The sequence below is a fragment of the Pseudorca crassidens genome, chromosome X (genome assembly GCF_039906515.1).
Source record: "Pseudorca crassidens isolate mPseCra1 chromosome X, mPseCra1.hap1, whole genome shotgun sequence".
NCBI lineage: Eukaryota > Metazoa > Chordata > Mammalia > Artiodactyla > Delphinidae > Pseudorca > Pseudorca crassidens.
Genome location: NC_090317.1, coordinates 126,771,273 through 126,787,090, shown reverse-complemented (window position 1 = coordinate 126,787,090; position 15,818 = coordinate 126,771,273). Strand labels below are relative to the sequence as shown.

At 40.8% G+C, this 15,818-nt stretch overlaps 1 protein-coding gene and 1 non-coding gene across 3 annotated transcripts in view; one reads left to right on the top strand and one right to left on the bottom strand.

The window, feature by feature from the left end:
• MID1 (midline 1) overlaps nt 1-15,818 on the bottom strand; it is a 636,259-nt gene that overhangs the window by 206,904 nt on the left and 413,537 nt on the right. The gene's annotated exons all lie outside the window — the stretch shown is intronic.
• Nucleotides 9,881-9,988, top strand: LOC137217722 (U6 spliceosomal RNA). Its single transcript, XR_010940224.1, has one exon. It is a non-coding gene; the product is annotated as a U6 spliceosomal RNA (small nuclear RNA).

The window sequence follows — 15,818 nt, the reverse complement described above, 5'->3', positions numbered from 1 at the left end:
GAAGGAGGCAGGAATGTACAGTGGAGAAAGGACAGCCTCTTCAATAAGTGGTGCTGGGAAAGCTGGACAGGTACATGTAAAAGTATGAGATTAGATCACTCCCTAACACCATACACAAAAATAAGCTCAAAATGGATTAAAGACCTAAATGTAAGGCCAGAAACTATCAAACTCTTAGAGGAAAACATAGGCAGAACACTCTATGACATAAATCACAGCAAGATCCTTTTTGACCCACCTCCTAGAGAAATGGAAATAAAAACAAAAATAAACAAATGGGACCTAATGAAACTTCAAAGCTTTTGCACAGCAAAGGGAACCATAAACAAGACCAAAAGACAACCCTCAGAATGGGAGAAAATATTTGCAAATGAAGCAACTGACAAATGATTAATTTCCAAAATTTACAAGCAGCTCATGCAGCTCAATAACAAAAAAACAAACAACCCAATGCAAAAATGGGCAGAAGACCTAAATAGACATTTCTCCAAAGAAGATATACAGATTGCCCACAAACACATGAAAGGATGCTAACATCACTCATCATTAGACGTAAAATAGATAGCTAGTGGGAAGCAGCCGCATAGCACAGGGAGATCATCTCGGTGCTTTGTGACCGCCTGGAGGGGTGGGATAGGGAGGGTGGGAGGGAGGGAGACGCAAGAGGGAAGAGATATGGGAACATATGTATATGTATAACTGATTCACTTGGTTATAAAGCAGAAACTAACACACCATTGTAAAGCAATTATACCCCAATAAAGATGTTAAGAAAAAAAAAAGAAAGAAAAGAGACAAGGAAGGGCACTACATAATGATCAGGGGATCAATCCAAGAAGAAGATATAACAATTATAAATATATATGCACCCAACACAGGAGCACCTCGATACATAAGGCAACTGCTAACAGCTATAAAAAAGGAAATCGACAGTGACACAATAATAGTGGGGGTCTATAACACCTCACTTACACCAATGGACAGATCATCCAAAATGAAAATAAATAAGGAAACAGAAGCTTTAAATGACACAATAGACCAGATAGATTTAATTGATATTTATAGGATATCCCATCCAAAAATAGCAGATTACACTTTTTTCTCAAGTGCGCACAGAACATTCTCCAGGACAGATCACATCTTGGGTCACAAATCAAGCCTCAGTAAATTTCAGATAATCGAAATCATTTCAAGCATCTTTTCTGACCACAATGCTATGAGATTAGAAATGAATTACAGGGGGAAAAAATGTAAAAAACACAAACACATGGAGGCTAAACACTACATTACTAAATAACCAAGAGATCACTGAAGAACTCAAAGAGGAAATCAAAAAATACCTGGAGACAAATGACAGTGAAAACATGACGATCCAAAACCTATGGGATGCAGCAAAAGCAGTTTTAAGAGGGAAGCTTGTAGTGATACAATCCTACCTCAAGAAACAAGAAAAATCTCAAATAAACAATGTAACCATACACCTAAAGGAACTAGAGAAAGAAGAACAAACAAAACCCAAAGTTAGCAGAAGGGGAAAAATCATAAAGATCAGAGCAGAAATAAACAAAATAGAAACAAAGAAAAGAATAGCAAAGATCAATAAAACTAAAAGCTGCTTCTTTGAGAAGATAAACAAAATTGATAAACCATTAGCCAGATTTATCAAGAAAATGAGGGAGAGGACTCAAATCAATAAACTTAGAAATGAAAAAGGAGAAGTTACAATAGACACCACAGAAATACAAAGCATCCTAAGAGACTACTACAAGCAACTCTATGCCAATAAAATGGACAACCTGGAAGAAATGGACAAATTCTTTGAAAGGTATAACCTTCCAAGACTAAACCAGGAAGAAATAGAAAATATGAACAGACCAATCACAAGCACTGAAATTGAAACTGTGATTAAAAATCTTCCAATAAACAAAAGTCCAGGACCAGATGGCTTCACAGGTGAATTCTATCAAACATTTAGAGAAGAGCTAACACCCATCTTTCTCAAACTCTTCCAAAAAATTGCAGAGGAAGGAACACTCCCATACTCATTCTATGAGGACACCATCACCCTGATGACAAAACCAGACAAAGATACTACAAAAAAAAAGAAAATTACAGACCAATATCACTCATGAATATAGATGCAAAAATCCTCAACAAAATACTAGCAAACAGAATCCAACAACATGTTAGAAGGATCATACACGATGACCAAGTGGAATTTATCCCAGGAATGAAAGGATACTTCAATATACGCAAATCAATCAATGTGATACACCATATTAACAAATTGAAGAAGAAAAACCATATGATCATCTCAATAGATGCAGAAAAAGCTTTGGACAAAATTCAGCACCGATTTATGATAAAAACTCTCCAGAAAGTGGGCATAGAGGGAACCTTCCTCAACATAATAAAGGCCAAATATGACAAACCCACAGCAAACATCATTCTCAATGGTGAAAAACTGAAAGCATTTCCTCTAAGATCAGGAACGAGACAAGGATGTCCACTCTCACCACTATTATTCAACATAGCTTTGGAAGTCCTAGCCACGGCAATCAGTGAAGAAAAACAAATAAAAGGAATACAAATTGGAAAAGAAGAAGTAAAACTGGCACTGTTTGCAAATGAAACGATACTATACATAGAGAATCCTAAAGATGCCACCAGAAAACTACTAGAGCTAATCAATGAATTTGGTAAAGTTGCAGGATACAAAATTAATGCACAGAAATCTCTTGCATTCCTATACAGTAGTGATGAAATATCTGAAAGAGAAATTAAGGAAACACTCCCATATACCACTGCAACAAAAAGAATAAAGTACCCAGGAATGAACCTACCTAGGGAGACAAAAGACCTGTATGCAGGAAACTACAAGACACTGATGAAAGAAATTAAAGATGATACCAACAGATGGAGAGATATACCATGTTCTTGGACTGGAAGAATCAGTACTGTGAAAATGACTCTACTACCCAAAGCAATCTACAGATTCAATGCAATCCCTATCAAATTACCAATGGTACTTTTTACGGAACTAGAACAAAAAGTCTTAAAATTTGTATGGAGACACAAAAGACCCCGAATAGCCAAAGCAGCCTAGAGGGAAAAAAACGGAGCTGGAAGAATCAGAATCCCTGACTTCAGACTATACTCTAAAGCTACAGTAATCAAGACAATATGGTACTGGCACAAAAACAGAAACATAGATCAATGGAACGAGTTAGAAAGCCCAGAGATAAACCCACGCACCTATGGTCAACTAATCTATGACGAAGGAGGCAAGGATATAAAACGGAGAAAAGACAGTCTCTTCAATAAGTGATTCTGGGAAAACTGGGCAGCTACATGTAAAAGAATGAAATTAGAACACTCCCTAACACCATACACAAAAATAAACTCAAAATGGATTAGAGACCTAAATGTAAGACCGGACACTATAAAACTCTTAGAGGAAAACATAGGAAGAACACTGTTTGACATAAATCACAGCAAGATCTTTTTTTTTTTTTTTTTTTTTTGGTACGCGGGCCTCTCACTGTTGTGGCCTCTCCCGTTGCAGAGCACAGGCTCCGGACACGCAGGCTCAGCAGCCATGGCTCATGGGCCTAGCCGCTCCACGGCATGTGGGATCTTCCCAGACCGGGGCACAAACCCATGTCCCCTGCATCAGCAGGCAGACTCTCAACCACTGTGCCACCAGGGAAGCCCAGCAAGATCTTTTTTGATCCACCTCCTAGAGTAATGGAAATAAAAACAAAAATAAACAAATGCGACCTAATGAAACTTCAGTGCTTTTGCACAGCAAAGGAAACTATAAACAAGACGAAAAGACAACCCTAAGAATGGGAGAAAATATTTGCAAATGAATCAAGGGACAAAGGATTAATCTCTAAAATATATAAACAGCTCATGCAGCTCAATATTAAAAAAACAAACAACCCAATTCAAAAATGGGCGGAAGACCTAAATAGACATTTCTCCAAAGAAGACATACAGATGGCCAAGAAGCACATGAAAAGCTGCTCAACATCACTAATTATTAGAGAACTGCAAATGAGGTATCACCTCACACCAGTTAGACTGGGCATCATCAGAAAATCTACAAACAACAAATGCTGGAGAGGGTGTGGAGAAAAGGGAACGCTCTTGCACTGTTGGTGGGAATGTAAATTGATACAGCCACTATGGAGAACAGTACGGAGGTTCCTCAAAAAACTAAAAATAGAATTACCATATGATCCAGCAATCCCACTACTGGGCATATACCCTGAGAAAACCATAATTCAAAAAGACACATGCACCCCAATGTTCGTCACAGCACTATTTACGATAGCCAGGTCATGGAAGCAACCTAAATGCCCATCGACAGATGAATGGATAAAGAAGATGTGGTTCATATATACGATGGAATATTACTCAGCCATAAAGAGGAACGAAATTGGGTCATTTGTAGATACATGGATGAATCCAGAGGCTATCCTACAGAGTGAAGTAAGTCCGAAAGAGAAAAACAAATATCGTACATTAACACATATATGTGGAACGTAGAAAAATGGTACAGATGAACCGGTTTGCAGGGAAGAAATTGAGACACAGATGTAGAGAAGAAACGTATGGACACCAAGGGGGGAAAGTGGCGGGGGTGTGGGGATGGTGGTGTGATGAATTGGGAGATTGGGATTGACATGGATACACTGATGTGTATAAAGTGGATGACTAATAAGAACCTGCTGTATAAAATAAATAAATAAATAAATAAATAAATAAAATGGATGACTAATAAGAACCTGCTGTATAAAATAAATAAATAAATAAATAAAAAAGATAAGATAAGAACTCTTAATCCTAAGAGTTCTCATTACAAGGAAAACATTTTTTCTTTTCTTTTTTTTTTTACTTTAGATGATGGGTTGTTCACTAAAATTACTTTGGCAATAATTCCATGATGTATGTAAGTCAAATAATTACGCTGTGTAACTTAAACTTAAAACTTGTATGTGAATTATATCTCAATAAAACTAGAAGGAAAAAAATTAAGCGATAACAAATATTTAAAAAAAAAAGTGCTACTTTTTTTTTAGAAAACCTTAAACCCGAAAGGTAACAGATGATAAATTGGAAATGGATGAATCAAACGCATTTAGTACCCATGTTACCAAAAAGAAACAGGTTATAATTTGGCGGGGGTGGGGGGCGGTGGTTGTAGGCTTAAGGAGGCATCTGATTCCATGTGTCCAAAGCATGTAGTGAACCTCAGCACGACAATCCTGTCCCTTTGTGCAGGTAACTATGGCAACTACAGTCAGTGCCATTCAAGTGTGGTCCTGGATGAAATCACTGAGCAGCAGAATGGTCTTCTGTGCAGGTAAAAGAAAAGCAGAATTATCACAAATGACTCAGCCGTGTTCTTCATTCCTCATTTTAGGGATCTCCTCCCATTGTCAAAAGTTAGTTTTCCTTTCACCTTGTACACACAACTGTGTGCCTCTCATCTTTCTGAAAAAGTATTGAACAAAATTCCTCAGTAATCTCCAGCCACAGGTTCTAACTATTCCAGTTATGTTTTATTTTTACCTTCACCTCCGGCAGAAGAATATGAGAGTCCACTGCCAACGGCATTTCTAAGATTTCATACATGTACTTATCAGCAGCATAAAAAAAGATTTCTCTGAGGCTTTCCCTCTATTGTATATTTGAGCATATGCTTTTGTAGCTATGCTTTTGTTACAATGCCTCAATGACCATGTAACTTTGGGTAAGTCCCAAAACTGCTTCAGTTTTTTCATGTACCTCTAGGGGTTAAGGTAAGAATTAAATACCACCAATCATTAAATAGGGTACAAACATGAACTCTACTATTCTTTTCTTTTTTACGTAAGTGTAGTTGATTTAAAATATTGTGCTAGTTTCAGGTATTCAGCAAAGTGATTCAGATCAACCAATCTATCTATCTATCTATCTATCTATTCTTTTTCAGATTCTTTTCCCATATAGGTTATTACAGAATATTGAGTAGAGTTCCCTGTGCTATACAGTAGGTCCTTATTGTTTACATATTTTATATATAGTAGTGTGTATATGTTAATCTCAAATTCCTACTTTATCCCTCCCCCCTACTATTCTTGAATATAGGACATTGTGCTTCCCACTGGAGATTCAAAGCTCAGTAAGAGGCTCTTTTCCCTTGACAAGTTGAAAACCAAAACCCAAAAACCAAGTAAGCAAGTACAATGTATCATAATATTGTGATCAATAGTCTATTGGCTATTAAGCAATGATATGTATAGATATACACTAAACTGGCCATCAGAAAATTCACTTTTAGTCCTACCTCTACCCTTATCTAGCTGTGTAAGCTGGTAAAACCAGTTAACCTGTTTGGGACTCAGTTTATCCATCTGTAAAGTAAGGGTTGAATAAAATAATTTCCTAAGTCCTTTGATTCAAACCCATGCTCTAGCATTTCTCATTATATCTCTCATTTCTAATACTTATTAGAGGCAAGACTGTACCTGGAAGACACTTGTAGTTGACCGTCCTATAGCCATTGCCCCTTAATCTTGGCTAACAGCACCCTCCCCCAAGTTTTGTCAGGCCTGGGGCAGCAATATATTCAGGGAGGTGTGCTCTCCTCAACTCCACGTGATGATGTGGAACTGTCAAAGCCACAAAAAGGGGGGACGTGCGAAGAGTAACTCTACTTCCTGCCTTTGGATACGGGGGAGTGAGGAGGTGATGCCTGGAGCTAGGGCAACCATCTTCCAACCACTTGCTGATGTAAGGCTACCTAGTGAGGATGCAGAATGGAAAACTGAGACACATCAGGATTCTTGATGACACTGTCGTGCCAAGAAATTAATCAATCCTTGAACTGTGCTTGAATTTGTGTGTGAGAGATTTTTTAAAAAAACAAGAAGAGGGCTTGCCTGGTGGCGCAGTGGTTGAGAGTCCGCCTGCCGACGCAGGGGACGCGGGTTCGTGCCCCGGTCCGGGAAGATCCCACATGCCGCGGAGCGGCTGGGCCCGTGAGCCATGGCCGCTGAGCCTGCGCGTCCGGAGCCTGTGCTCCGCAACGGGAGGGGCCACAACAGTGAGAGGCCCGCGTACCGCAAAAAAAAAAAAAGAAAATCTCTGTTGTTCAAGCCACCCAAAGTGCCCAACTAAAGCCATGCAATCTGAAAAGCTGAGTTATGGTACTTTGAAATGTTCACTAACCACAAGCCAAATTTACTACTGTAAGAAAGAGAATTCATTTCAGACCAATAAGAGGATACGATGAGTGATTCAGAGAAAGAAAAGCCCTTAACCAATCTGATCTTCAACCTCCTCATCTGTAAAATAGAATCCAACGTATGTCTACGTCACTGAGATGGTTAAGGGCACAGTACGAATCCACTAATTATTGTTAACTGTTGTATCATACATGAGAAATCCGGTATGGCAGAGATTGCTATATGGCCACCAAATCGTGTTATATTTTGTTTTTCTTCCTGGACACACAGGAAGACCATTTTTCCCCAGTTGCCCACATGAATAGCTCTCAATCATGTGACTGAATTCTATGTTGTGCGAAAAAGTGATGCAATCCGCCTGTGGCCTGACTCCTGTTAATATCCCACGTGATCCTCCTGCTGGCTCTCCCAGTGTCATATTACTGTTGAATTTCAAGGCACGAGACCAAGTCTTCATATTGGCCACTAGATGGACATTGAATACTTTTATTTTATTAAAATATCTAACAAGATTTACTTAAACTTACGATGATCTCCTTTCACTCATGTTTTCTATTTTCCATTTAAAAATGAAAGGCAAGGGGCTTCCCTGGTGGCGCAGTGGTTGAGAGTCCGCCTGCCGACGCAGGGGACACGGGTTCGTGCCCCGGTCCGGGAGGATCCCACATGCCGCGGAGCGGCTGGGCCCGTAAGCCATGGCCGCTGAGCCTGCGCGTCCGGAGCCTGTGCTCCACAACGGGAGAGGCCACAGCAGTGAGAGGCTCTCATACCACAGAAAAAAAAAAAAAAAAGAATGTAAAAAAAAATGAAAGGCAAGTTAATAATTAAGAAAGCTAGCTCAAAATCTATACAAAATTAAATATGGGGAAATGGCTTTAAAAATATCAGATAAAGTTTGCAAAATCCATGGACAAATTCTTCCCAGGGAAGCAAAGCAGCTACCCCTCTAAGTAGGTGCATATAAGTGGTATTATTTATACCTAAACATCCACTAGGAAGAATGCCCGTAAAGAAAATGATGTCCTTAGGCACATACATTTTTTTTTCCTTTTCTCAAGCACAGCCTAGACAGCTTATCTTCTCCTGCAGCTTGTAACACACACTCTGCATTTCCACTCTGGCTGGTCTGGCTGGTTTTAAAGGAAGATGTGGGGTTGTGAGAAAATGCCAAAGGAGAAATCCACCTCTCCTTGTAGTTGAATCACATTTACCACGAGATATAAGCAAGTAAATGTGTGTGCCTGCTAATGGCAACATAGTTTTCGTTTTACGAGTTGTATCATGTTTATACCAACTTCTTCTTTTTGTAAGCAGGCACAATAACAGAATTACAGTTTATATCCATCTAAGTAAAAAAATGCCATGGAAATAATTTCCATATATGGTACCTAGAAGATAAAGAAGTCTCCAGCATTTCCCAAAGAACTCTAGCTGGCATTACAATTTTTTAATGTGAACCATGTAATGTGGAATACGATTAACATAGAAAATGATTTAAAATTTTTAGCTTAATGAAATGCAATGTACATTCTCATTCGAATTTGGTTTTGCATTTCACTTGAAACAGGGCGTAAATATGAATTGACTGATTTCGATATAGCTTGACTTTGAAAATAGTAATTTTTGAACACTTAATCCTAAAGGGTCCACCTCACTGGAAGATTGAAAAGAAATGGTCCTCTTCAGTAATAGTATGCCCTTCATAACTTTTAAAAATGTATAGTAAAATAAACTGATATATATTAAAAGAAACAGAAAAATACAGAGACTGCATACATGTTTAAGATAAGACTATGAAAACAAAAGATGTCAAAGAAAGTTCACTGGAAACTAAACCCACTGCCACTAGGGAGTGAAACCTCTGTGCTGATAGGGATACTTTAGTGGAAAATTTTCAAAAGCACTATTTGCTCAAGTTATTTGCTCAAGTCACTTATCTCCAGCTTGATTTTTGCCTCAAGAGTTTCACATCTAAGTGAGCGTGTTCGAACACATCCAGGGACAGGAAACTCATTCCCTTCCTTGCAATCCCTTCTACAGTTGGGCAGCTCTATAAGTTAGAAGATATACTGTCAGGGTAAGTAAATCTAGCTGCTACAACAAAAGACCCCCAATTCTCCATGGCTGGACACAATAAGGATTTAGTTCATGCTCATATCACAGTCCAACGTGGAGTCGCTGTCCCGATTCCTCTCACGCACCCAGGCTCCCAACCACCATCTTCTAGGGTCTCAGAATTTTCCCCTGGGTCTTCTGCACCTGGCTGGCTGGCAGGCTAGGACATATAGCGTATCAGGGTCCCAAGGCTGGAGATGAGCTCACAGATCTTTGAGGGCACTAGCTGTGTCTGTTAAGGAAAGCTATCCTTCCATTGAGCTAAAGTGCTTCTTGCAGGAGCTTCTCCCTATAGGACCCAGCTTAAACTTGAGTCGTATTGACTAAGTTTAATTCTGCTTTTGTACAACAGCCCTACAGATATTCAGAGATAGTCGTCATGCTTCTTGGTTCACTTTTGTTTTGGGGCTACTCCTACAATTAGCCAACTTGTTCTCATATGGTCTGTTTTTATGTCCCCACGTGATCTTTTGTTTTTCTTAGCTCCAGTTGTTCTATAGCTTGAGTAAAAACTAAATGATACTGTGGTGCTTGCTTCGGCAGCACATATACTAAAACCTGGAATGATACAGGGAAGATTAGCATGGCCCCTGTGCAAGGATGACACGCAGATTTGTGAAGTGTTCCATATTTTTTACGTGGATGGACCTAGAGACTGCCATACAGAGTGAAGTACGTAAGAAAGGGAAAAACAAATATCATATAATATTGCTTATATGTGGAATCTAGAAAAATGATACAAATATTTGCAAAGCAGAAATAGAGAAACAGATGTAGAGAACGGACGTATGGATACCAGGGGGAGAAGGGGGGAGTGGGATGGACTGGGAGATTGGTATTGACATATATACATTACTATGTATAAAATAGATAACTAATGAGAACCTGCTGTATAGCACAGGGAACTCTACTCAGTGCTCTGTGGTGACCTAAATGGGAAGGAAATCTAAAAAAGAGGGGATATATGTATACGTATAGCTGATTCACTTTGCTGTACAGCAGAAACCAACGCAACACTGTAAAGCAACTATACTCCAATAAAAATTAATAAAAAAATACTGCAGTAGTGATCCCATGGCTGCCAAGCTACATTTCTTCCTTTTCGCACTTAGTTTAATGGTAGGACTGATATTCTATTCATTTCACGTTGTTGGATTTGAATACTGTGACTAGCCTAATCCGCACACATTTGCTCCTATCTGTTCCATCTCTGGCCCTTTAAACATGTGACATCCCTAAAAGCAACTGAGCAGTTTAGAGCCAGCCATGAACACAGCCAGATGCTCAGACCAAAATCTTTGTAGTTATCCACGGTTTGTTTCTTTCTCTCAAATCTGACATCCAATTCAAAGGGAAATTCTGTCAGTCTCACCTAGAATCTGACGACCTCTCACCATACCCCACTGCTCTGGTCCAAGCCACCCCCATCTTTTGATTGCATTCCTGCGGTAGCTCCTAAGGCGTGCCTGCTTCTACCGTGCACTCGGCCTGCGCCCCCTCCCCAGCCTATTTAAAGCTGTCGTTCTTTTGAACTCCTCTGCTCAAAACTCTTCAACGGCTCCCACTTGCACACGAGTAAAAGCCAAAGGTCACGCGACACCTACAAGCCTCTAAAAGGTCATTGCCTGGCAATCCACGACACACGCCTCATGCTCCCGTGTCAGGGCCTTCGCGCTTGCTCTTCTCTCTGCCTGGGATTCTCTCCCCCAGGAGAACAGCATGCTTTGCACTTCTTTCGGGTCTCTGCTCAACTGTTATCTTTTCCAAGACGCTTCATATGACAAGACAACTTCCTCACTCCTCTCTCTTTCTGCAGCTGTGTCTTCACAGCATCTCTCACTACCTGACATATTAGACCCTCGTTGGTTTATTGTCCGTCTCTCTATATTAGAATATAAGCCGAATGAGGACAGGGACTTGTTTCATTGACTTCTGTAGCCTCAGCATTCAGAATAGAGCTGGATATATTGCTGGTGCTCAGTAAGACTTGCTGAGGGAGGCGTGAACCCTTTACTGCCCTCAGCTTCCGGCTTCGCCCCCGGCCTGCCAGGTCCCTTGGTTTTATGTGTTCTTTTCACAGTGAGGTTACCTCCTGTCCCTTGAATCTGTACTTCAAAGTACGAGCTGTTTCCCCAGCCTTAGATATTACCCTTCAAATGTATAAATTAATGAATAAAATGTAAGCTTAATTAAGGCACTAAGTAGTTTCAACTCTAAGTTAACTTAGGCAAGACCGATTCACTAATTCTTGTGTTTTATTTCTGCCTTCTGACTTAGAAATCAACTCTGGGCAATAACCAAAATTCTCTCTAGAACATATTTTCAGCACTAGGCATTGGTTTTTGTTTGTTTATAAATTTATTTATTTTTTATTTTATTTTATTTATTTTTGGCTGCGTTGGGTCTTCCTTGCTGCGTGTGGGTTTTCTCTAGTTGCAGCGAGCGGGGGCTACTCTTCGTTGCGGTGCGTGGGTTTCTCATTGTGGTGGCTTCTCTTGTTGTAGAGCACGGGCTGTAGGCACACAGGCTTCAGTAGCTGTGGATCGTGGGCTCTAGAGCTCAGGGTCAGTAGTTGTGGCACAGGGGATTAGTTGCTCCGCGGCATGTGGGCTCCTCCCGGACCAGGGCTCGAACTCATGTCCCCTGCAGTGGCAGGTGGATTCTTAACCACTGCACCGCCAAGGAAGCCCGGCACTAGGCATTGTTAATGCAAAAATCAGCACAGCACATTTCTCAGAAAATATTTGCTCTTAACAATGGAAGACAAGGTCTATACCTGCCGTAACCTTTCTTTTATATCATCGACCAAAAAGGTAGAAATAGAAACCTACATTTTTTTTAAAGAAAAAAAGGAAAACAGGGCTTCCCTAGTGGCGCAGCGGTTAAGAATCCGCCTGCCAATGCAGGGGACACGGGTTCGAGCCCTGGTCAGGGAACATCCCACATGTCGTGGAGCAACTAAGCCCATGCACCACAACTACTGAGCCTGTGCTCTAGAGCCCACGAGCCACAACTACTGAGCCCGTGTGGCACAACTACTGAAGCCTGCGTGCCTAGAGCCTGTGCTCCACAACAAGAGAAGCCACTGCAATGAGCAGCCCACGCACCACAACAAAGAGTAGCCCCGGCTCGCCACAACTAGAGAAAGCCCATGTGCAGCAGTGAAGACCCAACACAGCCCCAAATAAATAAATTTAGGAAAAAAAAAGGGAAACATTGTTTTTCCAATGAAAAATCCAAGAATTGAAACATGAAAAAGGAAATTATCAGAAAATTCCCCCCAATGTGAAAACATAACAAAATTTAATTATTTTGTTGATGGAGGTTAAAAAAGACAGTGATAAAGTTTTAAGGCCTTCTGCCAAAATCTACTATCATTCCTAGCCATACCTTTTAAGGTTTTCCTCCATGGGAATGCGAAAGAAATTTATCAAAAAATGTCTGTTGTGTAAGTCGTCCCTGCCAAGCATTCTCCTTGAATAACAGAAAATTCTACCAGTATTTTAAGAGACTGTTCTTTAGCTTCAATTAACCACACTCCTTAGTGAAGCATTATAAAGATCTGTGTATCATTTCTACGGTCATTCAGACAATGAATATTTATGGAGAGCATGTTTTATATACAGAGTTTGAGAAGAGAAAAAGATTATTCTCGGGGAGGGTAAGAGGGAGTCCTGAGAGGGAGGGGATATAGGTACACATATAGCTGATTCACTTTGTTGTACAGCAGAAACTAACACAACAATGTAAAGCAATTATAATCTAATGAAGATGAAAAAAAAAGGTTATTCTCAGCAGAGATAGTTCTAGCAAAGATGGAATTTCTGCCGGGTCAAGTGAACCTTTAGTGCACGTAGATATAGACATTAATATAGTTATCGTTACATGTAGATACAAATATAGCAGCAACCAAAAGGAATTTGGTCTTATACTACCTAATAAATTTATTCATGTACTTCCTCTACCTTGAAAATATTACCTAAATAGGGAAAACACTTTTGTCATGAGAAGAATTTCCCCTTCCAATAGCACTAGCTACTTTTCCTTTCTTGGGTAAGTCAGTTATTTACTTAAGAACAATTTATGGGACTCCTATACATGCCAGAGCGGGTAGGGCACTGGAGATATAAAAATGTATAAAACCCCCGAAACCCACAGTAGACACGGGGGTAGAGTCAAGGGCAACAATAGGACTATGTGCTACAGAAGACTCACTCTGATACATTCATTCATTCAACAAATCTTTATTAAGTGCCTTCTATGTGCCCGGCACTGTTCTAGACGCTTAGGATACATCAGTGAAATAAACTAACAAAATCTCTGTCTTTGATGTGCTGCCATAGCATGGTAGAAAGATAAGAAACAAGAAACAAAATAAATTATATAGTATCTTAGAAAATAAGCCCTATTGGGAAACAGAATATGGTAAGGGGCAGTGGGAGTACTGTCGGCAAGATGTGGGGCCTGTAATTTACACAAGAAGTCAGAGAGGACCTCTTAGGAAGGTAACATATGATCCTCTCAACTTAAGTGATGTCCATTTGTGGGGTGACACCAGTATGTAGTGGAAAACCTTGACTTTAGAGTCCAGTTGGCTTGGATCAAAATGTGTTCCATGTTTCTTAACAATCCGAGCCTGAATTTCCTCCTCGACAAAATGGGAACAATAACACTTCCGCCACAAGTTGTTGGAGAGATTGAAACAGTGTTGGCCAAACCTCTGTTTTAAAACATACACCTGAAGTACAGTAAGTACTCAGTCACTTCAGACCCTGGACTTGCCCTACGGGCCATGAGACAGCCTGCTCTGTATGGCTTCCATCTGTGGAAAGAGCCACCCATCTTCATCCCCCAACACGCAGGCCAGGTCAGTCACCTCTATTCTCAGAATTTTCTTAATTGGGCCTAAGAGAAAAGAACACTTTTCTCTCAGGTTATGATGTAGTGAGGATGTGAGCCCAAGAGCTGAAAGTGACCAGAGAGCCCCTGTCTTGTCAAGACAGCTGGCCCAAGAGATTGAAGTGGGTAGAGAACGAATAGAAAAGATAAGAAGCAGAGGCTGTATTCTTTCACTGTTCTATTCCTAATTCTGTGGGTCCTCAGCTGCCCTTCTCTAGTAGATTGCAAAATTTGGCCACAAATTCCATCAAAAAGTAGACTCTATCCACTCCTTGAATCTGGGCATGGTTATACAGTTCTTGTAGGTCAACAGGACACTAGCGAACGTGAAGCAAGTAGAGGCTTAAAAAGTGTTTGTGCTTTGGGAGCTGCCCTCTCTTGCTGCTGGGTACCTTTCCGTTAAACTATGCAATGGTCCAGGCCAGCCATCTAGAAGATGAGAGACATGGAGAGCATAGATCATATAGACCATGTACAAGCATCATAGCTGATGCTTCCTAGACCAACCAGTCCCCAGACGACCTGCCAGCTGACTACAGACACATGAGTGACCCCAGGTGAGACCACCTGAAGAATCATCCAGCTGAGTCCAGGTAATCGCTGGCCCACAGAATCATGACCTAATGATTGTTGTCTTAAGCCACTAAGTTTACAGAGAGCTTGTTATGCAGCACCGGATAGCTGATACACTCTTCTCGCACACACACCCAACACAAACAAACTTTCCATTCCTTTCCCTAAAATAAAAGATTTTTTCTTTTGCCATTTACAACCAAAAGACATCCTGACTAAAATGAAAGGGCTTCCTGTGTCCGTGTCAGTGCCTCGATGCTCTGTCCATTCAGTTTATTCTGTGACTCGAACTATGCCCCTAACCCCCAAGCTTCTCCTCCCAGCCCCCATGTTGCCATTACCCACTTATGCTCTGTCCTCACAAGTTGCCAAAGAACCATCTCCTCCCTTCTCTCCATGCCCAACAACCTGCAGGTTGGACCCGTTCCCGTGGCCTTGGCCAAGGGTCTGTACCTGCCACTTCCTGTTGGCTCTTCCCAATGCCAACTGCTTGATGATGTGACTCTCCATCTGTTACTGATCATCGGACCTACTGCCACCACTCCTCACTTGTCTGTGTAGACCTCCTCCTGCGAAGAGGAGAGCTATCCACCTGCCAAATACTGACAGCCAGCTTCCTCCTTGGATGTTCTGTTCCATCAGGCCCAGATTCCCATGCTCTTATTCTTTTGGTTTTCGGTTTATCCTCTGTCTGAGATACAGCTGGGCCTGGGAAGTTAGGTGAATCTCCATGAGCTCTCATATCCAGATGATAAATTGTAAACAACAGAAGTAGATGATGATTTTTAAAAACAAGCCATAAGGAAATACTCTTTCTCTCTGGTGGAAGAATATTGGCAAGGCTGTTGCAGAGACCTGTGGAGTCTGTGGGCTGCCTTTGGGGTGCATAGACAGTGAAGAGCGTTCCGAATAGTATGAACTGGATAGGTCAACCCTCAACTCGTATTCCCTTAAGCCTTTCCATTTCTGTGCCTGGTGGGCTGACACCTGCCA